The sequence below is a fragment of the Marmota flaviventris genome, chromosome 16 (assembly GCF_047511675.1).
Source record: "Marmota flaviventris isolate mMarFla1 chromosome 16, mMarFla1.hap1, whole genome shotgun sequence".
In the NCBI taxonomy this organism is placed as follows: Eukaryota; Metazoa; Chordata; class Mammalia; order Rodentia; family Sciuridae; genus Marmota; species Marmota flaviventris.
The window spans coordinates 65389596-65417051 of NC_092513.1; the positions used below are offsets into that span (position 1 = coordinate 65389596).

General features: G+C 40.4%; 2 pseudogenes; one reads left to right on the forward strand and one right to left on the reverse strand.

The window, feature by feature from the left end:
- Positions 1-1271: 1271 nt before the first annotated feature.
- LOC114079069 (NTF2-related export protein 2-like) lies at positions 1272-24332 on the reverse strand (annotated as a pseudogene).
- Positions 24333-25698: 1366 nt separating this feature from the next.
- On the forward strand, positions 25699-27456 carry LOC114079072 (forkhead box protein N3 pseudogene; annotated as a pseudogene).

Here is a 27456-nt window from a genome sequence, read left to right on the forward strand (position 1 = left end):
AACTCCATTCCAACAGTCTCTTTCTGACTTTTTCGTTCCACTTGAAAAACTCTCCTGATGTCAGGTTGCCTGCAGCCCCTGCCCTATTTGGGTCTCACAGATCTCACTCCCCTGTGACAACCAGGCAGTGCCCTCTGTCTATTTCCTTGCAGTGGTCGGCCATTTTTGGGATGCCCACTTGTCCCTCCATCCACTTTGGAGCTTCCAGGAAGCTCTTTACAGCCCAGCTTTTCTCTCTCTCCTTCTCTCTTACTCTTTCTCTGACTCCCATCTCACCCTTCCAGCATGGAAAATTTCTCATCTCTGTCTATTTCCTTGCAGTGCCTCTTACATAATTTGAATACCCTGAGCCTGGGCCCTGATATTAAACCAAAAAGGCTCATAAAATTCTGTACCCAGGATTAGCCTACATACCCCCTAGACAACGAAAATGTTTAACCCACTTGTTGGTCTCTGGATCCCAATTTACTCTAGGATCATTTTAATTACTGTGAGCTATCAAAGAAGTGGAACAAGATTCCCTATGTGGAGGCTTTTTCCTTGCTTCGATCTCATCCAAATCTCTGCACCCAGTGCAAGCCTCAACAACTACTCCTTGCTCTCAAACCTCCTTCCTCCTCTTCTTCTTTACTCTCTGCCTCCACACCTTCTCCTCCTTCTTCCTCTTCTCTGCTCTCCGCCTCCACCTTTGACCCAGCTGAAGAACCGCTTCCATACCACTCTCTCCCACCCTCATCCCCGCTTTCCCCACTTTCACCCCCTCCCACTTCCCCATCTTCTACATCGGTGGCTTCTTCTGCAGACACTCCCTCTCCTCTTCCTCCCGACACTTCCACACAAACTCCTCCCACTTCCATTTCTTCTTCCCGGTCCCTCCACCTCAGTTTAGTCCACCCGCCACCCATTCAGCTATCCATTCATGCACTAATACAGCACCTAACCCACAAGTCACCACATCTCATCACCCGACTCAAACTTCACATGCTATGGCCCCCCTTTGAGAAGTCACCCGGCTGGATGGGATTTTAAGGGTTTATGTTCCTTTTTCTATGCTTGACCTTTCTCAAGTAGAAAAAAAATTGGGATCTTACACTGCAAACTCTGTCTCTTATATTAAAGAGTTTCAATACTTAACTCAAGCCTATAGCCTCACCTTTCATGATCTCTATATGATTCTGTCCAATACTCTCCTCCCTGAGGAAAGGAGAAGGGTCTGAGACCAGGCTAGGGCCTATGCAGACTAGGTTTATTAGACTGATGCCTACCATCCCCTAGGAGCCCAGGTGGTTCCAGACCAAATCCGCCATTGGGATTATAATGACCCTCAAGACCTGGCTCGCAGGGACCACCTTATTACCTGTCTCATAGCTGGCCTAAAGGTGGCAGCACAAAAGGCTATTAACTTTGATAAACTCCAGGAAGTCATCCACGAGAAGAATGAAAACCCCTCAGCCTTCCTAGACCGACTAACAAAGGCTCTCCTTCAGTACACTAATTTGGACCCTGAATCCTCGGATGGGAGGAAACTTCTTATGACCTATTTTTTCTCACAAAGCTACCCCGACATCCAGGAAAAGCTAAAAAAAATTAGAGAGGGAACCCTTGACTCCTCAGACCAAGGTGTTGGCCATGGCCTTCAAGGTCTACCATAGCAGAGATGAAAGAGCAAAATGCCAAAAATTCCAGATGTTGGCTCAGGTGTCACAGGGCTCCTTCCAACCTATGGAAAGGGGGAGGCAACAACTCCCACAATGAGGACCCCATGGGCCCTGTTTTAAGTGTGGTAATGAAGGACATTGGGCTAAGGCTTGCCCTAACCTCAAGGCACCAGCCAGACCATGCCCCAGATCCTGGCCACTGGGGATCAGACTGCCCCAATTCTCGGAGGGGAGCTGAGGTCAGTCACCCCACCAGTGACTTGCTTGGACTAGCAGCGGAGGATTGACAGGGTTCTGGGTCTTCTGTCCCAACCTATTCAATCACCAAGCAGGAACCCAGGGTGGTTATCTGAGTGGATGGGCGTCCCATAAACTTTTTGGTAGACACTGGGGCCACATTCTTGGTTCTGAGAGAGTTGGGGGAACTACCTATCCCTCCAAATCTCCTATTTTGGGGGTAGGGAGGGGGTCAAACCATCATCCCATGCAGAACTCCTCCCCTCACTCGCTCCTTATCCGAGTTCTCATTTTCACACCATTTTTTCCTTATGCCTCAGTGTCCAGTTCTCTTGATGGGAACGGATAGATTATATATCTTGAAGGCTGGGAACGGATAGATTATGTATCTTGAAGGCCTCCATAACCTTACCCTTAGTGTCCTCCCCTACTCATATCTTCATCATGGCTTTACTCCCCAATGAAGAAGAGACTTTACCTCTTTGTGTCTGATGTGGAGACCCCAACAACCACCAGAACACACATTTTCCCCTCCCCTGTAAAATAGTAGATCCAATTGTATGGGACACTGAAATCCTGTCCTCTGCAAATTGCTCTCCCATGGAAGTGCATCTTAAAGACCCTAACCACTTCCCAAACCAGGCCCAATACGCACTGTCAATGGCCAGTCTTAAGGGCCTAAAGCCAATCATTCAGAGCTTACTAAGAAAGGGATTCCTCCATCCCACACACTCTCCATTCAATACCCCAATTTTATCAGTAAAAAAACCCCTAATGGAACATACCATTTGGTGCAGGACTTAATGTTAATAAATTCTTCAACCAGGCCCATATGTCCCCTGGTTCCAAACCCTTATACTATCCTTTCCTTTATTCCTGCAAACTCCACCTCTTTTTCAGTTATTGATCTTAAAGATGCCTTCTTTTTGATTCCACTATCTGTCTCTTCCCAAGACTTAACCTGGACTGATCCAGAAACTAGACATTCCACATAGTTAACCTGGACTGTCCTGCCCCATGGATTTTGAGACAGCCCACATATTTTTGGACAAGTATTCGCTGGAGAGCTTGAGGTTTTTTCCCTCTGTGCCCTGACTCAACCCTCCTACAATATGTTGATGACCTCCTCCTCTGTAGTCCCTCATTAGAAACCTCAAAGTCTGAAACATCCACCCTCCTGAATTTCCTTGCTCACCAAGGATACAGGGTTTCTCTGCAAAAAGTGCATCTCTCTCTCTCTCTCTCTCTCTCTCTCTCTCTCTGAGGTTGTTTACTTAGGGTTCCACATTTCCCAAGGGAAGAAAGCTATCACAACAAATAGAAAAGGCCTATTGAAAGCCTTCCAGTACCAAAAGCTAAGGAGGAGATTCTCTCATTCCTGGGTCTGGCAGGCTATTTTAGAGCATGGGTACCAAATTACTCATTACTTGTCAGACCACTATATGATCCAGCAAAAGGAAACAAGCAGCGGAGTATTGACAGGGCTCTAGGTCTTCTGTCCCAACCTATTCAATCACCAAGCAGGAACCCAGGGTGGTTATCCGAGAGGATGGGCATCCCATAAACTTTTTGGTAGACACTGGGGCCACATTCTTGGTTCTGAGAGAGTTTTGGGGAACATAAACATAATTTGAAAACCCTGAGCCTGGCCCCTGATATTAAACCAAAAAGGCTCATAAAATTCTGTACCCAGGATTGGCCTACATACCCCCTAGACAACAAAAATGTTTAACCCACATGTTGGTCTCTGGATCCCAATTTAGCACCACATTTCAGAACCCTCCAGAAGGTCCTCTTAAAAGCACTGGCTCTACACCTGCCAGATATTAATAGACCTTTTACTCTCTATGTCCATTAAAACAAAGGGCAAGGCTTGGGGGTGCTGGGACAAATGTATGGGCCCACCTTTGCTCTGGTGGCATACCTCTCAAAACAATTAGATCCAACTGTCTGGGGGATGAGCTCCTTGTCTCTGCACCCTAGCGGCCTCCTATGTTTTATTAAAAAGAATCACAAAAGCTTACCTTTGGAGCTCAAATCATTGTCACTTCTCCTCATCACCTCAAGGACTTGCTAATGTACAAAGGACTGCAAACCTTCCCTCCCTGTCAAATTCTCTCTCTCTGGTCTCTTTCCTCTATAACTCCTCCATGTCCTACCAAACCTGTGCCCCTCTCAACCCAGCAACTCTGTTACCCACTCAGGCTCAAGGTCAAACACAATCCCCAATACATAAATGCAGGGAAATTCTAGAAAACTTCCTCCCATGCCCAACTAATATCACTGAGGGAACCTCTAGACCAATCTGATTATGCCCGGTTCACTGATGGTAGCTCCTTTATGCATGAGGGGATCAGAAAAGCTGGATATGCCATAGTGTCCCTATAATGAGTAATAGAAGCCAATCCCCTGCCTGTAAATACCACCAACCAACAGGCTGAGCTGGTAGCTGCAATGTGAGCCTGCGAATTGGCAGTGGGAAAAAAATCTTACCCTTTATACTGGTTCCAAATATGTTTTCCACATTCTTTTATCTCATGCAGCAATTTGGAAGGAGAGAGGTCTCCTGAACTCAAAGGACATCTCTATATCCATCTCCACATACATCAACCAGCTACTACAACCCTCCCAGCTTCCTAAAAATCTTGGAGTTGTCCATTGCATATCACACCAAAATGACTCCTCCCCCATCACACAGGGAAATTCAAAAGCAGATCAGGCATCCAGATCAGCTGCCTTTTCAGACCCCAGCAGATCTCTCATTGCCACATGTTCTCCAACAATACCCAATAATGGAGACCCACCAAAATATGCCCTCTTTACTCATCTCCACTCCATTTTCCACACCAGTCCACAGACTCTCAAAGCCTTTCTCCACTCTTTCTTTACTCTGACTCCCCAGAATAAAGAAGAGCTACAGCAAATCACAGCCTCATGCCAGGTATGCAAAAGAGTGAATCCCAATACATCTTTAAAACCCAGAAAATTCCCTTCTCATCAGGCTAGGGGCCATATTCCTGGAGCAGATTGGCAAATCAACTTTACCAACATGCCCAGAGTAAAAAACTTCAAATACACACTAGTTTCAATAGACACATTCTCGGGTTGGGTAGAGGCCTTCCCCACCTCAAATAAGCAGGCTACCACGGTGGCTAACATCCTCCTAACTGAAGTAATACCTCAGTTTGGGATGCCTGCTTCAATCCAATCCCCAAATGGGCCTGAATTTGTCTGTCAAGTAACCCAGAATGTGGCAAAGACATTGTCCATCCCATGGCACTTTCATTGTCCCTATCACCCCCAAGCCTCAAGTAAGGTTGAGCAAGCCAACCACACAATGAAAGTCATCATAATGAAGCTATCTTTAGAGACTCACTTAGATTGGGTTAAACTCCTCCCTCTTGCCATACTATGCCTGAGGGCTTTACCAAAAAAGCCATCCCTTGCCTCCCCCTTTGAGATAATGTATGGTTGTCCTCTTCTCCCCCCTGGGAATTTCACCAAAGCCTTGGCCCCTCCCCGACCAATATGCTCTTCCCCTCCTCTTCCTTATATGCTCTGAGCTATGGAAGCAACAAGATTTGCTGTTTCTGGATCCAGAGAACTCAGCTGCCTCCTTTCTGCTCAAACCAGGAGAATGGGTCTACTTTTCTTACCCAGGGGAAAGATCCCCCCTAACCCCAAAATGGGAAAGGCCACTACAGGTAGTCCTGTGTACACCCAATGCTGCAAAACTCCAACAGGAAGGAAAGAAACTAACCCCTGATTCATATTTCCAGGTTAAAACCGGCAGCAAGCCCTCCAGAGGACAATCTCACCACAGCTCCCAACCTTGCAGGACCCCCACAATCACCCAGATTTACCTGTGAGATATCCCCAGATAACCCTCTCAAGCTCTTTTTTTTTTTTCCGCAGTCATGCACCACCCTCCCTTCCATTCCAGAGGAAAAGAATATACATAAGAATGGTTCTCCTGATAGGATCTAGGAACCCATGGCAACACAGTACACCCAAACCCTTTTTAGACCTATGTCTATTGGCTTTATACCTGCTAACTCTCTTTCAAAGTGTAGTGCAGGGAAGGTTAAACCCTGTACTATCCTGTCCCACAAACTGTAGCCAAACTCCTCCTAAGAAGAATTTTAAATTCTTCAATGAAACCCCTCAAAATACTGTTATCATGATGATCCCCAGGCCTCTGAACACTATAACAATAGATACTGGATGGCCATTGGGAAAAACCCAGGCCTGGTTCCTCCCACACCATGCCCAAGTGGCTGGACATTCAATAGAAAGAATTGCAGGAAGAGAATAATTGATATACCCGATTGGCTGCCTGATTTGTTTAAGGCAAAAATAGTCAAAGAACTTCTTCTCTCTCATAAACTTGTCAATATCTCTCTCAATCTGTTAAAGGCTACTAATAATACAAACTATGTACAGCAATGTTGGCTGTGTTTGCAGGCTAGAATTGAATCCCCAAAACTAATAGCAAACCCGATAAATACTTTTCAGGCTGCACTCAAAGAGGCCTCTTCAATCCAAGACACCACAGCCAAACTCTCAGGTGTCTCTCTCTACCAGGCTGCTCCATTAAGTTTTCAGTCATCAGGAAACATACCAGTAGGAGACTTATCTGAGAAGCAATGTCAACAAAAAACCTCTCTACCAAAATGTAGTAAGGCCCACTGCCCACCAGTCTCCGAGGCATCACTCTTATGTGGGATGACTGTACACCTGTCTGCTCCCTGAATGGGCAGGCACATGTACTCTTGTTTTCTTATTTACCTATGTAGACATAGTTCCAGGAGATACAGAAATGCCAATCCCCCTCATGACACACATAAGACCCAAACGGGTGATCCAATTAATACCTCTCATTGGTACTTTAGGAATTACAGCAGGCTTGGCAATGGGTACAGTGGGTTTGGCTACCTCTCTCACATACTATGATCAATTGTCCAAATTATTCATAGATGACCTCCAACAGGTGACTGAGTTCATACTTACCCTCCAAAATCAATTAGATCTCCTGGCAGCAGTAGTCCTACAAAACCACTGAGGCTTAGATATACTTACAGTGGAGAAAGGAGGCCTCTGCCTGTTATTACAGGAAGAATGTTGTTTTTATGTTAATCAGTTAGGAATAGTGAAAGATAAGATTAAACAACTACAGGAACAACTAGAAAGAAGAAAGCTGCAATTGGCACAACAATTCTATTGGGACCTCTTCACAAACCCCATCATCCACTGGATTCTCCTGATACTGGGACCTCCAGTTGGGGTCTTTTTATTCTGTGCCTTCCTTCCTTGAATTTTAAAATTTCTTCAAGGACAAATTAACAAAATCTCTAACCAAATTTTCAATTAGCTCCTCCTCAGGGATTACCAGCTACTTGCCAATGAGCCAGATGACACTCACCTCCACACATCCCAAGAAACCTCAACCAAGTGCTGAAAGATGAAGATATCAAATGACAACTCCATCAAAGGTTCATCTCTACCCCACCATTCCAAAGAAATAAGCCCTTGGTTTTCAGCTTTATATGTTCTAATCTGCCTTCTCCTGGGCATAGGCCTTTTTCTACCAGCCCTACACACTGGACAACATGCCCGAAATTAATGCTGTTTCTTTTCATAGCTGCAGGGCACGTTCGTGGATTTCTCCCCTGAGGAAATCCATGCTTTTAGTGCATGGATATGGGGCCTCCTGGCCCTCCATCTCCAACCAACTGATCTACCTCCCTCTCTCTAAATGACGCCCCTACTCAGCAGGAAGTAGCCAGATCGAACTCGGCGCCCCCAAACCAAAATAAAAAAGGGAAGAATGTTGGTAAAGATGGCACTGGAGTGCTTCTCTTCCAGGAGTTCAGGTCCATGATGCATTGAATGGCATGTGAACCATCACCTCCAATTCCTGTGAATGGCATGAACTTTGAATGGTGCACCTCCAATCCCTGAAGTGGCACGAGCTCTCAGCCAATGCCATGCTCCTCTTCATCTCGCATTGAGCCCATAAATATCAACACCCTGTTTGCACTCTCTCTTTCCCCTTCCTCTCTCTCTCTCTCTCTCTCTCTCTCTCTCTCTCACCTCCTCTCCTCCTCTCCCCCCTCCCCATCTTCTCTCTCTCTCTCTCTCTCTCTCTCTCTCTCTCTCTCTCTCTCTCTTTCGACTCCCTTCTCTTCTGTGACTGGCCATTACAGTCCCACTAATAAAATCTCAGACAAGTAAATGGTTGTTTCAGCTTGTTGAGTTTATGGAGTCTTTCTGCCATTTCTATAGTTTCATGCTGTTTGCTCACTTTCTGTCTCAATATTCTCATACTAATTTTAGGTTTTATTAGAACTTGAATTTTCTCAAAGACTAGACAAACCAGCAGCTTAGGTTTGGGCTCACATAAGTTAACAAGCATGATTTGTATATGTCAGATGTGACGAGAGAAAAACTACTGTAAAACAATGCTATCTTAGTGGTGGCTAATGCCTCATTTTCAGAAACAGGCCAGTGATTACATTTGTAAATATTTATTAACAATATCAGAACAATTTCTAAGTTTTCAATATAAATTTTATAAGATCCTGTACTCACAAGTATTCCCTGCCACAACTGTGCAGCAGGTCTGTGTAGAGGAAAGAGCCAGCATCCTGAGCAAGGTTCCAGCCACAGGGTCCAGCTCCACACTTTCTGGGGCACCCCAACCCCACACCCAGTTTCCTGCTTGGTGCAGAGGTCTCCCTGCTCACACCGCCTCTCCTCTCCGATGAGGTGTGGAGGTGAAACCTGCAGATGCACCTACTCATATGCCACTCTGCTCTCCTAGCCCCAGACACCTGAGGAGCCCCACGGCTGTGACTGCTCTAGGCCAGTGCTCCCCATGTGCCATCGGAGCCCCTGGTAGTAATCCAGGGAAGTACAGGCAGGGACAGTGAATCCTTTTTTTAAATTTGTTATTGATTTTTTTTGAATAAATGATAGCAGAATGCATTACAATTCTTATTACACATATAGAGCACAATTTTTCATATCTCTGGTTGTATATAAAGTATGTTCACACAAATTCATGTCTTCATGCATGTACTTTGGAATGAATGTCCATCACATTCCACCATCCTTCCTAACCTCCTGTTTCCTCCCTTCCCTTCTTATCCCTCTGTCCTATCTAGAGTTCCTCTTTTCTTCCCATGCTCAGGGTCAGTGAATCTTAAACCTGGCTGGGCTGGTGATGCAAGGGAGGGAGTCTACAGACCTATTTTCCTGGCTAGTTTGTCCTGTGTTTCCCACTTTCAAGAAAAGAACCATTCCAGAGCTGGGCTGGGGCTCAGTGGTAGAGCACTTGCCTAATGCATGGGGTTCCATCCCCAGCACCACATTAAAAAATATACATACACTAAATAAAGGTAGTGTGTTCATCAACAACTAGGAAATATATATTAAAAAGAAGAACCATTCCATATATTTCAATTTAAAGAGGCCAAGTACGATGAGTGAAGCTTGCTCAGTAGCATTGTGTCCCACATAGTATATTGAGCATGGATGGTAGTAATATTTTTAGTTGAAAAGAAGTTAGGACAGAAATAAGTAATGAGGTTTGAAGAACATAATTACATATGACAAAAACTTGTACAGAAAAGTATTTTTGTCTTCTCAGTTTTTTTAATGATCCAGACTTGGAGAGGGGGGTAACCAGCCCACTTCAGTTGTAATGTCAGAATTTTATTATGTACACTCCTACTTGAAGACTTGAGAGTGATGGTCAGCAGATGTATTAAAAATCATAAACTGTCATCTGGAGATGAGGAATCAAAGAACAAACACCATCATAGTAGTGACCTTACTAAGTTAGGGGACTGAACACTTTCAACTGATAAATGAAAGTTTTTTTGAGACTGTGGTATTGATTTCCACCAAAGTATTACTCCCCAAAGAGGCATTTTGAAAAAAATATGTGATTTGAAGGGAAAGAAACTTGAAAAGAGTGGTTTGTGATTAAAAAAAAATCCAGAATCTAGTACCCAAATGGCCCACAGAAAGAAGAATCAAGAATTTCAAGATCCATGATGCTTGAAATAAATTTCCAGTTTACTGACCTCCTCTAATTCCTGAAGAGGCTGTGAGAAGAAGCAAATGAAAGGGTAATGAACCGTACAACCTTGGGATCAATACTCTCCAAAAACTTGGTACAAAATTAAGACTAATGAACTGAAGCCTATGGGAAAATATTCTTTTCTTGCTTCATTCTACAATGTTAAAGATTTTAACTTGTGTGTGTGTGTGTGTGTGTGTGTGTGTGTTTGTATGTATGTGTGTGCTGGTGATGGAACTTAGGAATGTTTTACCACCAAGCTACATTACAAGTCCTTTTTTTATTTTGAGATAGCATGTTGCTAAGTTGCTGAGGTTCTCACTGATTTGCTAAGGCTGGCCTGGAACTTCCAATCCTCCTGCCTTAGCCTCCTGAGTCACTGGGATTACAGATGTGTACTTTTGTGCCTAGCTAAGATCTTTAATCCTTAGAAAGTTCACACTTGCCTGAGATCAAAGCAGAAATTTTTGCAATCAAAATAATACCAACAGTAATAACAGGACTAGAGAATTTTCATAGCTTGCTAAAGTCACTGTGTTAATGCTAAAAGTGTTCAACATTTTGGCCAAAATATGAAAGTTTTGGTTCTTTTTATCTGTTTTCACTCATTCTCAGGGCTTCAGGGAATCAGGAAAGCTACCCACCCAGCAATCAGCAGCAATAGAGACTCCAGCAAGCTCCCTGGTTGGTTTTGCTGTATAAGGACAATGCAAGAGGATGCCATTTAGAAAGCAGGAAATTATTATTAATAATATTACTCATATTATTAATATATTCATGTTATTAATATTATTTCATTATAAGGGAATATTATTCACACTTGGGAAGGGAATTATGGTACCACCACATGGATGAACTTTAAAAATATAGTAAGTAACACAGCCAATCACATACACACAAAATATCAAATGATTTCACATTTGAGATTTACTGAAACCAAAGTCTAATCAAGTCCCTTATGAAAAATTACACACTATATATAACCTACATATACACTCCAGTATGCTTTAAATCATAGTATGCTTTAAATTATTTATAATACCTAATACAATGTAATGCTATGTAAATAGTAATAATATTGTACTGTTTAGAAAATAATACCAAGAAAAAATCTTCATGTTCAGTACACATTTACTTTCAATTTTTAAAAAAATCTGAGCTTTGTTGAATCCACAGATATGCAGCCTGGAAGAAGGGCTATCTATGCTAACTGTTCTCCATATCTGATAAAATGATTATTTCTATCAACATAACTGTATTATAAAGCCAGAAATAAATAATATATTACTCAATTGATTTAAAAATGAGGTAATAATGCTACTTTTTTAAAGACTGTTAGATATTTTTACTCAATATTAATACAAAATCCTGAACATAATAGTTGCACACAGAATGATTCTGGGAGGAAGAAGGCAAACATTGATACTTCCTCCAATAAATCCTTTTCTATTTTTTATTATGTTCACAATGAAATCACTAAATCAACTCTTGTAGAAATAGGTAGTGTTAAAATTTCTTGTTTGTGGCCCACTATAAGAAAGTGACAAGACAATTCCTGGGAAGGATGCAAACATCAGTCCTAAAATGGCAATCCCTGGGAAGAGGGCAAACATCAATCCTTTCCCAGTAAATGTTGAACCATGACACAAAGAAAAGACTACTGACTCCAATTTTATTTTATTTTATTTTTATTTTTTTTTTAATTTTTTATTGTTGGCTGTTCAAAACATTACATAGTTCTTGATATATCATATTTCACAATTTGATTCAAGTGGGTTATGAGCTCCCATTTTTACCCCATATACAGATTGCAGAATCACATCAGTTACACATCCATTGATTTACATATTGCCATACTAGTGTCTGTTGTATTCTGCTTCCTTTCCTATCCTCTACTATCCCCCCTCCCCTCCCCTCCCCTCCCCTCTTCTCTCTCTGCCCCCTCTACTGACATTCGTTTGTCCCCCTTGTATTATTTTTCCCCTTCCCCTCACTTCCTCTTGTATGTACTTTTGTATAACTCTGAGGGTCTCCTTCCATTTCCATGCATTTTCCCTTCTCTCTCCCTTTCCCTCCCACCTCTCATCCCTGTTTAATGTTAATCTTCTTCTCATGCTCTTCGACCCTACTCTGTTCTTAGTTACTCTCCTTATATCAAAGAAGACATTTGGCATTTGTTTTTTAGGGATTGGCTAGCTTCACTTAGCATAATCTGCTCTAATGCCATCCATTTCCCTGTAAATTCTATGATTTTGTCATTTTTTAATGCAGAGTAATACTCCATTGTGTATAAATGCCACATTTTTTTTTATCCATTCATCCATTGAAGGGCATCTAGGTTGGTTCCACAGTCTAGCTATTGTGAATTGTGCTGCTATGAACATCGATGTAGCAGTGTCCCTGTAGCATGCTCTTTTTAGGTCTTTAGGGAATAGACCGAGAAGGGGAATAGCTGGGTCAAATGGTGGTTCCATTCCCAGCTTTCCAAGAAATCTCCATACTGCTTTCCAAATTGGCTGCACCAATTTGCAGTCCCACCAGCAATGTACAAGTGTACCCTTTTCCCCACATCCTCGCCAGCACTTGTTGTTGTTTGACTTCATAATGGCTGCCAATCTAACTGGAGTGAGATGGTATCTTAGGGTGGTTTTGATTTGCATTTCTCTGACTGCTAGAGATGGTGAGCATTTTTTCATGTACTTGTTGATTTATTGTATGTCCTCCTCTGAGAAGTGTCTGTTCAGGTCCTTGGCCCATTTGTTGATTGGGTTGTTTGTTCTCTTATTGTCTAATTTTTTGAGTTCTTTGTATACTCTGGATATTAGGGCTCTATCTGAAGTGTGAGGAGTAAAGATTTGTTCCCAGGATGTAGGCTCTCTATTTACCTCTCTTATTGTATCTTTTGCTGAGAAAAAACTTTTTAGTTTGAGTAAGTCCCATTTGTTGATTCTAGTTATTAACTTTTGTGCTATGGGTGTCCTATTGAGCGAACAGTATGAAGAGACAAGGTTGACTCCAATTTTAAATTAAATTAAAGCAAGCTTATATTTGTGTACACTGGAGCTGGCCAGGACTGTCTCTCCTGAAAACCCTGGGCTAGAGATCAATCCCCCAAGAAAAAGTTTTTATAGCACAAAAAGTTACAAAAGTGAGGTATCTTGGGAACTTACAGCTAACAAGATTTTGACAAGCATAATACAAAGGCAGATAGCAGGTTAATGATCTAAATGGCTTAACATTTCAAGGTAGGGAATAAATTCAGCTCCCAACATCAGAATTTATGAGGTGCCACTAAGTTTTTAGAAAGGGTTGTTATCTGATTAGGGTAAGCCAGGCATTAGTGAGTTCACGGCACAGGTGGGAATTCCAAGCAAGTTTAAAGCATCAAAATATGGCCAGGCCAAATAGAAATCCTAGTTCTCTTACAGAAAACAGAAATAAAACTTTTGATAAGATGGTGTTAAACCATGATGCAAAGAAATGACAACTGACTCCAATTTAAATCAAATAAAAGCAAGCTTGTAATTCCGGCCGGCTGGGGCTGTCTCTCCTGAAACCTGCAGGAATAGAAGACAGCACTTCAGCTCTCTAGGAGCACAGTTTTATAGTACAAAAATTTGCAAAAGGGGGGGGTGTCTTGAGAATTTATAGATAACAGGATTTTGACAAGCATAATACAAAACAGGTAGTAGGTTAATGGTCTAAATGGTTCAGCACTTAGGGAGTAAATTTAGATCCCAATATCAGAATTTATGAGGCATCACTAAGGATTCAGAAATGGTTGTTATCTGGTCAGGTAAAACCAGGCATGGGGGAGTTCAAGGCATGGGCAGGCATTCCAAGCAAGTTTAGAAATTTCAGTAATTTATAGTAAAACAGAAATTAACTTTTCATGCCTTTGTGGCAAGATGGCTCCCAATCTTAAGACAGTTAGGCTAGGTTTATTAATGGCTCCCAGTCTTAAGATGGAATTAGGCTGTGTTCATCATAAATTCTTTCCTAGTGACAATGAAGCCATAAATTAATCCTATCTCAGTGATAATATGATGATCCTCAAAGTAAAAGATAAGCACTGAATGAAAACTGAGCTCTGGACCCTCCATCCTTTTCCAGTAAAATCAAGTTTCAAATTTATACATCTTTTTTCCTGAATGCCCAAACTGACATGTTCTGTTAAAATCTCCAATGATTAAGTCAACTTCCAGTGTGTCCTATAAACACCCAAACCTTTCCAGTAACTGGTGGCCATTTTCTACCCTAAAAAATTAGCCTCTCCAATTCCTGACTGATTGACTTCACAGCTGAATAAATAGCATTGATGATCCAAGAGGTATGCTCCCATCTGCATCATTTGTGCATACAATGAATTATTGTCTCAAATTAATTCAAGTTGTTTTGTTAGAAGAACTATTTCTGGCCAGGTGCAGTGGCAAATGCCTGTAATCCCAGCAGCTTGGGAAGCTGAGACAGGAGGTTTGAGAGTTCAAAGCCAGCCTCAGCAATGGTGAGGTGCTAAGCAATTCAGTAAGGCCCTATTTCTAAATAAAAATAGGGCTGGGGATTTGGCTCAGTGGTTGAGTACCCCTGGGTTCAATCCCCAGTATCCCCCACCTCAAAAGTAGTATTTCTGCAAAACGCTAAAAGAAAACAGTTATAAAGTTCTATAAGGACAATACAAAATAAAATTCACAAAACCAAAAACAATTTACATAATAGCTTTGAACCAAGAAGCATAATTTTTATAACATCACTAATACATCTTGGGTATCTATTTCACATCCACAAAGATTCATATATTTATTAACTCAATTACATACAAATTTTACTTTAAAATCATATAAACATTGTATAAAAAAATTAAAACAAACCTCTTACAAACCTAAATACCTTTTACAATTTACCTAAGATTTACTTAAGCTTTTAATTCTATCCAGTTTACTTCAAGACCATAGTGATCTTTTTTTTTGGGGGGGGGGGGGCGGAGAGGGAGACCAGGGATTGAACTCAGGAGCACTCAACCACTGAGGCACTGGGCCACATCTCCTGCCCAATTTTGTATTTTATAAGAGATAGGGTCTCACTGAGATGCTTAGTGCCTCACCATTTCTGAGGTTGACTTTGAAATCTCTATCCTCTTTTCTCAGCCTCCACAGCTTCTGGGGTTACAGGCGTGCACCACCATGCTGGCTCGAGATCACAGTAATCTTTAGACCAAAAAACTCTTTTGAATACAACTTTGAATATGCTTAATTCTAGCTTCCTCAGAACCATTTCTTACATGGAGAAAGATGAGAGGCAGAGCCTTAAGTCAGGTTTGGCTGGCCCCTTGACAAATCTTAAAAATGTGTTTTATTTCTTAATCTGATCCTTGCCCCATTTTTTCATATTATTCTACAAATTTCTCATGTACCATTTTCTGAGTCTATCTAAGTATCAGTTAACATAATGAAACATTACATCTGAAACATAATCAGAGAGGATAAGAGAGCTCTTAACTTTCTTTTTGTGGAAAAATTGGCAGAATGTTTTCATGTTCCACATTGTTAACCTTTGAAAAAATCTGGCTTTTCTTACTGCCTTTCAAAAATACAAATTCACATCCCAGTGTACACAGTAAGACAAAATTTTGTATATCACCTATTGACAACAGGTTACTTTATCGAGCTATAAAACATCAAGTGACATGAATAAACACCAACCAAATTTGTTATTTCTATAAAATAAGTTTTATTTTAAAAACTTAAGTTTTACTTAAAAAACTTTTTTACAAACCTAAAATTACCTAAACTTATCATTATCAAAATACCATCAACTTTAAGTGAATTCCCCACTGTCAATTGAACCCAGAAGCTCCTTTTAGGCCTTTTTCTGACATTAGGCATATTGCTATTCAATGTATTCAATGGAGGAGGCCATTTCCTTTCTTTTCTGTAGGCTTTCTTGAAGATCCTTTTGCAGAAGCTGCCAACAAAGCAGGTTTTTTTTCCTTTTCTTTTTGCAGTTATTTACCCTGCCAGGCTCTCCATGCATTTAGTTTTATGGGATATAGTTATAGCAAAAATTGCTTTGCCCCAGTGATGTATATCCCCTGGCCAAATAGTGTCCTTTCAGACCTTAAAAGGGGAGACTATTTCTATCCCTTGATCATAAGCTGACATTGCTGGAACTTACTGCCACATTCTTTCTGACCAGCTGCCTCCACTTCCTACCCCCACCATGGGCAAAAGGGACTAGAAGGCAGGGCAGAGACCAGATTCTATTTGTCCATTTTTCTACAGTCCAGGCAGCTTTTCTGGGATTTCTTCCCCCCAGCTTAGGACTAGCATTCTTAAACCACCGTGAAATGATCTGCGGCTGCTGGGATCAGGATTTCTTCTGGTGTCCTGCTATACTGCATACCAAAGGCAGTAATTTTGGGCACCTTCAACTTAGTTTCTGACTGTTTAGACTCCTTATCATGCAACTGCATAAATGCCTGTATGTACAGAATCTCTTCTATATACTTTACACTTGACAGATCAACTTCAAGTGCAAGATTGTATAATAATTCAGAAAAAATATTCAAAGGCCAGATTATGTTACAATAAACATCTTTCTCTTAGATAGGCTTAAACCTATAAGTGGCCCATTCAGCCAAGATTTGTTTTCTGGAGACTTCTGATAAGATCAATGCAACATGGCCCATGTCTCAAAGGGTCAGTAACAGAGACAAAAAATGAAGTCAGACAAGAGAGGATCACTGAAACCAGGGTTGGCAGAATAGAACCTTTAAAACAGACAGACCTGCACATACAAATTTCTTCCACTTACTTTACCTTTGACAGACCAACTTCAACTTCAAGATTGTGTAATACCCCAGAGAGCTATTCAAAAAGCCACATAATTACAGTAGAATATTATCTTAGACAGGCTTATATCTATAGGTGACATTTTTTTCAACTCCCTTTAGTTTTGACAAACCAATTCCAGTTGCAAAATTGCACTAAAAAGAAACAGAGAGAGAAAAGAAGACAGGAGTGCCAAAATGATGGCTGACAGAATGGAACCTTTAAATTGACCAGACAAGATCTTTCCCAAGAGACTATAGGATAGGATCAATGCAGTGTTGGCCATGTCTTAAAAGGGGGTAGCAACAGGTACAAACAAAACAAAAACACAGACAGACAACCAGGGAGGGGAGAATTCCCAAAGTCAATGCTGTCTAACAGATGATAACCTACAACAAAAATATCCCTAAGTTTTTTTTTTCTTAACAAGGCAAATTTTGTTTTTTCAAGTTATAAAAATATGAGCATGTCAAAAATAGTCAAGTCTATATAAGAGCAGTTCCAGCCATTTAAAAGTTATACAGATTTGGGGAGAAAGTAATTTACAACCATTCAATTCAGTTATTGCAAATTATATGCAGCTTTTATTTGTGACTGTTCTCCACAAGGAAAAGTATTTGGGCATATTGTTGCTGGTAGAGCTGTGGCTTAAAAAATTCAAAAAAAGGATAAGCTCACTTTGAGTAGAAAATAATGTGTAATTTTTTATCAGTACTAAAATAAGGTGTGGTTTAAATGTCAGTTCAACCCCTTTTACATATTTAATTCTATTTTGAGAGTATATCAGAAATATAGTATGTAGCTTTGGGCAAGATTTAAATTTAAGTGATAAGAAACATTAACTTTGGTTGAAATGTTGAGACAAAGCAGGGGTATTTAGTGTTGACATTATAAATTGCAAATATTTTAAAACGTTAACCAATAATGAGAGCTAAGTTTTTTTCTTTCCCTCTTATGTAGTCAAGACAAAATTAATCAATTTGTTCTTTTGAAGTTTATAATGAAGATCCATTTTTCTCTATTTTTATCTCAAAAATGGTGATGAGAAAGTCATATAACAGAAACATTTTTTTAAAATAAATGTGCCCAATGCCATATGGAAGAACGAATCACAAGCTAAATAAAATTAAATTTAAATAATATATAATACAGTTGACAGTACAAAATATAGAGGAAGGAAATCATTCATTTTGGGGGTGGTTAATACATAGGAATATTTCAACTTAAAGTTCACTGGAAAACTTAAGGGTGACATAAAGAGATAACAATGGCTTTGTTTCCAACTTTCCTCAGACCCTGTTACAAGGTTAGACTTATAACTGACATTCAACCCATAATTTCTTGAATAAACAGAGATATATAATGATGAGAAATATAAGGAGAAGTGTCAAGACCTTAAAAAATTATTCTTAGAACAAAAGTGAGAATCATTACATTTGGCAAGAATAAATATTAACAGTAATTTAAATCTTAAAAAAAGATTATATTTTTAGGAGCTAGTAAACAAGTACAAAAATTTTACCATTTGGTCACCCCCTTTACTTTTGGCTTCACCTTGGATATTTCTACATTTTTCATTTCTCATTCTCCCACTGAAGCTATTAGTTCTTCTACCATTCACTACCAAAATTTCTAGATCTGGAGCTGCCAAGATATATGTTTTTAAGAAATTTTAATCCACCAAATACACCCCAAATTCAGGTGTCAATTGAAAACATTTTTTAATCTATCTAGTTATCAATTCACTTATAAAGTAACAACTCAAAATAAGAAAATATAATATGAAAAATCTATTAACTATTGTGCATGCAATTCTAACATGTCATAGTAATTATGAACTGAAAAACTATACTATATTTTGCAATTACATTATCAGTGTTAACTGAAAATAGGCTTTTGCTTTACTAAAAAATTAACCTATTAACAACAACAACAACAAAAACAAAAAAAAAATCTCACTTACTCCCAGAGATATATATTGTGCTGATACTCCACAGATACTACTACAAAAGGATTCCATTTTTGTGATTGGCTGGGTTCACAGTGAGTATGTTAGTACCAAGATCATATGTTACTATTACTTTAATAATGGCATTAGTGAATGTATATAAGGCATGTAAAAAACTAATATTAAAGCTCTTAAGGGCAATAAACTGGCAGCTGCCAGAAAAGGTGTTGTGAGGAATAAAAAAAAAAATTGAAGAAACTTAATTTCAGCACAAACTTGTTTACAGTGTTTTTTCTAATAAAATGAACTAATTCACACAGACCTCTGCTTCAGGAACTAACAGAAAAAATAACAGACCTTTTGCCTATTTAATGACTAGCCTAATCTTGAAAATGAAAGCAATCATTAGCAATCTCCCACACAGTACTATTAGGAGTGGATTGAGCAATCATCAGAAATTTCTGATTGAAGTAATGTTGTTTGTTTCCATCAAACTTCATGGTTCCACTGATCACAACAAGAACTCTAGGCTGGGACTTATGGATAGCTTGCTTCTTCTTCTTTTGTCCATTGTCTCAAAGTAAATATTGACAAATTCCTCAGTAGCTCTACATGTCTGATCTACATAAAATCTACTGACATGGTTCTAGGGGAGCCAGAATAAGTATGTTCCAAGAATGGTGGTGTCACTACACTCTCATGTGTTTCTGCCTCACAATGCTGCAGAATAAGCAAATATTTAGAAAATGAGCAAAACCCACTAAACACAGAGAATTTTCGACCCATCCAATTCTCTCCCTGAAGTACCTTGGTCCATTGTAAAAGCACTCTGACCATCCTGAGGTTCTGGCTCTGCACCCATGGTGCCAAAGAGAAACCAGATATTTGTGGGGACAATGTGAAACCAGATGATCCCATGAAGAGAAAACAGACATGTAGGATCAAGGGTCTTGGCATGCATAACAGGGGACTTACCAGCTGACTAAGAGTGTCACAAGCTTATGGAGTTCAGTTTCATTTTTCTCAAAGTGGACCATGATGGAGCAATCTGTATCATTCAGGGAAGGAAGGCTGAAGTTCCCCAAAGCAGAAGGAGCTTCAGCAGCTGCTGGGATAATCTCTCAGTCCCTCCCTTTACTCACAGAAATAGCTCCTCTGTTTTGACCTGACTTACCTGTCTCCTTATTCTCCTATAATTGGCTCTCAACAAGTTCTCTAGCCACCCTGCATCCTCAGCATGGAAATAAGGTTCCTTAGAGAGCCAGATCTGCCCAAGAAATGTAGAGCAGAGACTGTTCTCAGGCCTCACCAAGAATATAAAATTTGTTACTGAAAACTCAGTTCTTGTCCCTGATGCCAATCCAATAATGGGGACATGGTTTTGAGAAAAAGCAAAAAAGTTTATTTCTTTGCTATCAAAGGAGAAGCACAGGGGACTCCTGTCCAAGAGGCTGTAATTCTTGTATTTCTTTTTCTGATAAGTGTTTGTTCAGTTTCTTTGTCCATTTATTAATTGAGTTATTTATGGTTTTTGGCATGAAGTTTTTCAAGTCTTTTATATATCCTGGAAATAAGTATTCTATCTGAGATGCAGGTGGCAAAAGACTTTCTCCCATTCTGTAGGCTCTCTCTTCATGTTCTTGATTATTTCCTTTGCTGTAAAGAAACATTTTAATTTGATGCCATCCCACAATAATGCTACTTTTAAGAAGTGAAGAACATTGAGATTTTTTTTTATAAATGGTGATATTTGTGTTTCAGAATTCCAGATAATCTCAAAGTCATATTTTATTTCTCAAAACAATGAAGCACATGATATCATGAAAGACTCAACAAATTAAATGCACCCACTAACAAAATCTTCCAATCTTCAGCTCAACATTTGTAACCAGAAGTGCCACTGAGTTTCCTAAGGAAGTAATTGTTCACCTCTCTCATAGACGACTCTACTTTCTGGAGAATAAGGATTTATAAAATTAATCTATAATTCTGTAATTAATGTGGGAACTTTAGTTGAAAGTAAGCACTCAGCTAGAAGGCAGGGTCTTAATACAGGGTAAACAACAGAGCTTGAAGCTGTGGATTGACCCCAATTTGTGGCTGGATTATAGGTCAGGAGAGCAAAGTCATCCTACACAGTTGAAGTGAGGCAGCTGCCAAAGACAAAGTTCCTACAGCAACACAAGTTTTCAGACCCTAGTCTGCAAGTAACAGATACAGAAAACATAATTTCACTTTCAATTTATTTGTAAGATGTGCTCATTTAATTTTCAGATTATAAAGAATCAAACAGGGCTAGGCTATGGCTCAGTGGCAGAGCACTTGCCTTGCACATGTGAGAGACTTGGTTCAATCCTCAGTACCACATAAAAAATAAATAAACAAATAAAGATACTTTGTCCATATATAACTAAAAAAAAGATTTTTTTAAAAAGGAATCAAACAAAAAAAGACATGGTGCTCTTATGATTGCTTTCAGCTTCTAGAACGCTCCAAACTTGATTGACAGTGTAGGGATGATTTCAGAATATTCTTACTAATGCCATGGATAAAATCAATGCTAGGAATCAAAACACACGTGTAGGCACTTCCTAACAATATGTGATAAATAACCCTGCATACAATTCCCATGTCAGAACTCAAAGAAGTTGGATAGCATTTGAGAACAAAGGAGAAATAAAGACAAAATGAGCTGATTGATATGGAAGAGAGAACCAAATCAATTCTGGGGAAAACTGGAGGTTCCTATAGGCCTGTGGAAGGATATGTTCTGTGGAGTCCATCAAACTAGGGAACAACACAGTGGAGCTCAGTTTGACATCAAAGCTTTCTAAATCCCAGTGTCCACATTTTAATATGAATAAGCTCTTCTGTGTTTTATGAAAATAATTCATGAAAAGTGACCAGGGCCAGTAGCATAATAATATCAATCAATCAACAAGTACATGAAAAAATGCTCACCATCTCTGGCAGTCACAGAAATACAAATCAAAACCACCCTAAGATACCATCTCACTCCAGTAAGATTGGCAGCCATTATGAAGTCAAACAACAACAAGTGCTGGCGAGGATGTGGGGAAAAGGGTACACTTGTACATTGCTGGTGGAACTGCAAATTGGTGCGGCCAATTTGGAAAGCAGTATGGAGATTCCTTGGAAAGCTGGGAATGGAACCACCATTTGACCCAGCTATTCCCCTTCTCGGACTATTCCCTAAAGACCTTAAAAGAGCGTACTATAGGGATACTGCTACATCGATGTTCATAGCAGCACAATTCACAATAGCTAGACTGTGGAACCAACCTAAATGCCCTTCAATAGATGAATGGATAAAAAAATGTGGCATTTATACACAATGGAGTATTACTCTGCATTAAAAAATGACAAAATCATGGAATTTGCAGGGAAATGGATGGCATTAGAGCAGATTATGCTAAGTGAAGCTAGCCAATCCCTAAAAAACAAATGCCAAATGTCTTCTTTGATATAAGGAGAGCAACTAAGAACAGAGCAGGGAGGAAGAGCATGAGAAGAAGATTAACATTAAACAGGGACAAGAGGTGGGAGGGAAAGGGAGAGAGAAGGGAAATTGCATGGAAATGGAAGGAGACCCTCATTGTTATACAAAATTACATATAAGAGGAAGTGAGGGGAAAGGAAAAAAAACAAGAGGGAGAAATGAATTACAGTAGATGGGGTAGAGAGAGAAGATGGGAGGGGAGGGGAGGGGAGGGGGATAGTAGAGGATAGGAAAGGCAACAGAACACAACAGACACTAGTATGGCAATATGTAAAAAAGTGGATGTGTAACCGATGTGATTCTGCAATCTGTATACGGGGTAAAAATGGGAGTTCATAACCCACTTGAATCAAGTGTATGAAATATGATATGTCAAGATCTATGTAATGTTTTGAACAACTAATAATAAAAATTTAAAAATAAATAAAAAAGAATTAAATTTGTGTTTCATATTATGTCTAATAAAAAAGTACAAAAATTTCATAAGAATTCACTTGGAAATAAAATGCATTTGGGGTCACCAGGTTCTTTCTCAAGGGTTTAACCTGTCCCACCAGCATGTTTAAAATGTGGTTTATATTATGTTTTCATGAGTGGGTGGGTAGAAATGTTAGTGTTTTCACTCTTATAGTTTCTGTCATTTCTTCTTTTAAGATTAAAGACATATTTCTCCAGAGTAGTTTTGTGGGAATAAACAATCAAACAAAAGTGTGAAGCATTCCTATAAACCCTTATTAAATATTAAAGCACAAGAAACAAGATTCCCTTTAGGATTAAGGGATGGACGTCTCTCAGAAGAAAATAAAATAGCCAAGCTAGCTTTAATTCTTATGAGGTTAACAGCCATAGTAGAAAATTTGTTGTTGAAAAGTGAACCAATCTTCAAGGATTTGGGGAGTAAGATAACATGCAAGGAAAAGAGATACTGGAAAGGCACATTATTTTGAGATTTTGTGGTTATTTAAAAGTGCCAGATAAGGCAGTCAAATCAGAGTCTGCTCTGGTTTGAAAATGATATTAGAGCCAGTATCAGATAAGGGCAAAGATCAGGTGAGGAAGAGCAAATTCATGCATAAAATAGTAAAGTAACCACAGCTATATTTACTTCAGCATAGTGAAATACACATCTCTAAGTGGAGATTTAAGATGACAATCAGACATGTATTAATGAGCAAGATGAAATCCCACCTCTATATGTGAAGACATCAAGAAATGGAGTTCCTACCTAATCCATAGATGCCATAAAAGCTGTGCATGTTTGTCCTTTGTTTGGGTCACTCTGAGGTTTTTGCCCACTAAATGTTGTCTCCCTTCTGGATCAAGCAAAAATTCCTAAATACAATCTTGCCTATGTCTAAATTCTTTTTAAGTTTGTTATTTATTTCTACCACTCCAGGTCCAAGAACCCAAGTTCAGTTAGGAAAAAAAAAGATGAATTAAACATCACCTACCTTATAAACAAATTCCTTAAAAGCTATTTGATTTGGAATAAGGAAACTGTCAGAAAGTATTACAAGCTCTTGATTGGTGGTCTTTTAATAAAGTACATTTAAATTAATGTAATTTTTATCAGGAAAGAAAACTACCACTTTGATTTTTGCAATGTCTAGAGGCAGTTTCCTGGGAGGACCATTATACCATTATAGAGATTTAATAGGAACCCCAAGGCATTAAAAGGGCTTCTTCAAGAATGCATCTGGATGGTTTTTGGTTAAAGTCATGACTTTAACAATTATGGTTTGGTCAACATAGACCAAAATCAACAAAAATCAATAGCTTTTTTATGCACCAATAATGAACCCACTAAGAAAGAATTCAGGAAAACACATCCATTCACAATAGCTTAAAAACAAACAAACAAACAAAAAACCTAGGGATAAATATAATCAAAGAAGTAAAAGACTTATACAAAGAAAATTACCGAAATATGAAGAAAAGAAATTAAAGAAGATACTGCAAGATGAAAATATTTTCTATCTTCATGGATAGGCAGAGTTAATATTGTTAAAATAACCATACTACCAAAATTGATCTACAAATTTAATGAAATCCCCATCAACATACCAATGGCATTTCTCACAGAACCAGAAAAAAATTAAAATTTATACATTAAAAAAAGTCTTAGAATAATTAAGCAATACTGTTCAGAAAGAGCACTGTGGAGAGGTAAACCAAATTGTAAATTATAGTACAGAGTTATAGTGTCAAAAACAGTATGGTACTACCATAAAAACAGACATGTAAATCAATGGAACAAAACATAAAACAGAGCAAAAACCATCTGATTCATGAAAATTTGCCAAAAACATACAGTTGAGAAAAGACAGACTCTATAGTAAAAGGTGCTGGGAAAACTAGGAAGCCAAATGTGGAAGAATGAAATTAGATTGCTATTTCTTGCCCTATAAAAAAGTCAGCTCAAAGTGGCATAAATTCCTAGGAATTAGACCAGAAACTTTGCAGTTCCTAAAGGAAAACATAGGGGCAACACTAACATTTAGATGCAGGAAACGACTTCCTCAATAGGACTCTTAAAACTCAGGAAATAATACCAAAAATTGATAAATGGAATGGCATAAAATGTAAAAGCTTATGTATAACAAAGGAAACAAAAGCATGAAGAGAGAGCCTACAGAATGGGAGAAAATATTTTCATCTACTCTTCCAACAGAGGATTAATATCTAAATTATATAAAGAACTCAAAAAACTCAACACACACACACACACACACACACAATAAATGGGCAAATAAACTGAACAGACACTTGTTGAAAAAGTACAAAAAGGCAAAAATTATAGAAGGGAATGTCATCATTTTTAGCCATTAGGGAAATGCAAATCAAAACTACATTGAGATTCAATATAACTCCAATTAGAATGGCAATCATCTAGAACACATATAACAATTAATTATGGTGAGAATGTGAGGGGGAAGGAGTTGTTCAACACTGCTAGTGGGAATGTAAATTACTGCAACCTTTATGGAAATCAGTACGGAGCTTCCTCAGAAAACTAAAAATAGAACTACCATATCATCCAGGTATACCATCGCTCAGAATTTATCCAGTAGAATTAAAGTGAGAAACAATTTCTCGCCGCTCGGCGCGCCCCGGCCCGACGCGCCTTGGCGGAGGCGAGCGGGAGGCGGGACCGGGCGGGGAGAGCGGCGGGGCCGGCGGGAGGACGCGCGGCGCGCCAGGCGGAAGCCGCAGGTCCCATGCCGCGCCGCGACCCCCGCGCCCCTGCCGCCCGCGCCCGCGGCCGCCCCCAGCCGCCCGGGGCTCGCCGCGCCGCGCCCGCGCGTCCTTGCGGGGCCACCAAGCGACGCCGGCTGGGCGCCCGCGAAAGTTTGTCGGCTCCGCTGAAGGGCAGCGGCGCCCCGCGCCCCAGTGCTCCGCTCCGGCCAGGAGCCTTCACATAAATGGGTCCAGTCATGCCTGCCAGTAAGAAGCCAGAAAGCTCAGGAATTAGAGTGTCCAGTGGACTGAGTCAGTGTTACCGGGGCAGTGGTTTCTCCAAGGCCCTTCAGGAAGACGATGACCTCGACTTTTCTCTGCCTGACATCAGATTAGAAGAGGGGACCATGGGAGATGAAGAGCTGACCAACCTGAACTGGCAGCATGAGAGCAAGAACTTGCTGAAGAGCTTTGGGGAGTCGGTCCTCAGGAGTGTCAGCCCTGTCCAGGACCTGGACGACGACACCCCTCCATCCCCAGCCCACTCTGACATGCCCTATGATGCCAGGCAGAACCCCAACTGCAAGCCCCCCTACTCCTTTAGCTGCCTCATATTTATGGCCATCGAGGACTCTCCAACCAAGCGCCTGCCAGTGAAGGATATCTACAACTGGATCTTGGAACATTTTCCGTATTTTGCGAATGCACCTACTGGGTGGAAAAACTCAGTGAGACATAATTTGTCATTGAATAAGTGTGTTAAGAAAGTGGACAAAGCGAGGAGTCAGAGTATTGGGAAAGGGTCGTTATGGTGCATAGACCCAGAGTATAGACAAAATCTAATTCAGGCTTTGAAAAAGACACCTTACCACCCACCTCCCACCTCTCCTCAGGCATATCAAAGCCCATCAGGTCCACCCATCTGGCCGGGCAGTACCTTCTTCAAGAGAAACGGAGCCCTTCTGCAAGTTTCTCCAGGAGTGATACAAAATGGAGCGCGGGTTCTGAGCCGAGGGCTGTTTCCTGGCATCCGGCCATTGCCAATCACTCCCATTGGAATGAGGGCAGCCATGAAGCAAGACATCACCAGTTGCCGGATGCGGACTGAGAGTGAGCCATCCTGCGGCTCCCCCGTGGTCAGCGGAGACCCAAAGGAGGATCACAACTATAGCAGTGCCAAGTCCTCCAACGCCCGGAGCACCTCGCCCACCAGCGACTCCGTCTCCTCCTCCTCCTCCTCCTCGGCCGACAACCACTACGAGTTTGCCACCAAGGGGAGCCAGGAGGGCAGCGAGGGCAGCTTCCAGAGCCACGAGAGCCACAGCGAAACGGAGGAGGACGACAGGAAGCCCAGCCAGAAGGAGGCCAAGGATGCCCTGGGGAACAGCGGGTACGCATCCCAGCACAAGAAGCGCCAGCACTTCGCCAAGGCCAGGAAGGTCCCCAGCGACACGCTGCCCCTCAAAAAGAGACGCACGGGAAAGCCCCCTGAGAGCCGAGATGAAAGAGGCAGTCGGGTCGCCCCTGCACTTGGCAGGGATTCGGTCCTGTTTGAATAACATCACCAATCGGACGGCAGAGGGGCAGAAGGAGCAGAAGGAAACCACAAAAAATTGAAAACAAGTCATTGATTTGTTTTGAACTTATGGCCATTTGGTTTCAGCATGTCAGGAGATTTCTAATGATTTGTGGCAATATCAGCAATTTTTTCTTTCTTTTGGTTTGATTTTCTTTCTTTTCTTTTTTTTTCTTTCTTTTTTTTAAATTTGCCCCCCTCTCCTTTGTTTTGGACCCTTAAGAATTTTATTTTTAAAGGAGATTGAAGCCATAGAACTCATATTGACACTCAGCTGTTTTACAAAAGCTTTTCATTATCCGACTACAAAACCGAGAAAAAGCCAAAATTACCATTGCTTCCTGCAGCTTGTCAGAAACATGTGGCTTGAACCCACAGGGATGTCAACGTTAATGCCACATTTGGAGTACACATTTGGCACCTATAA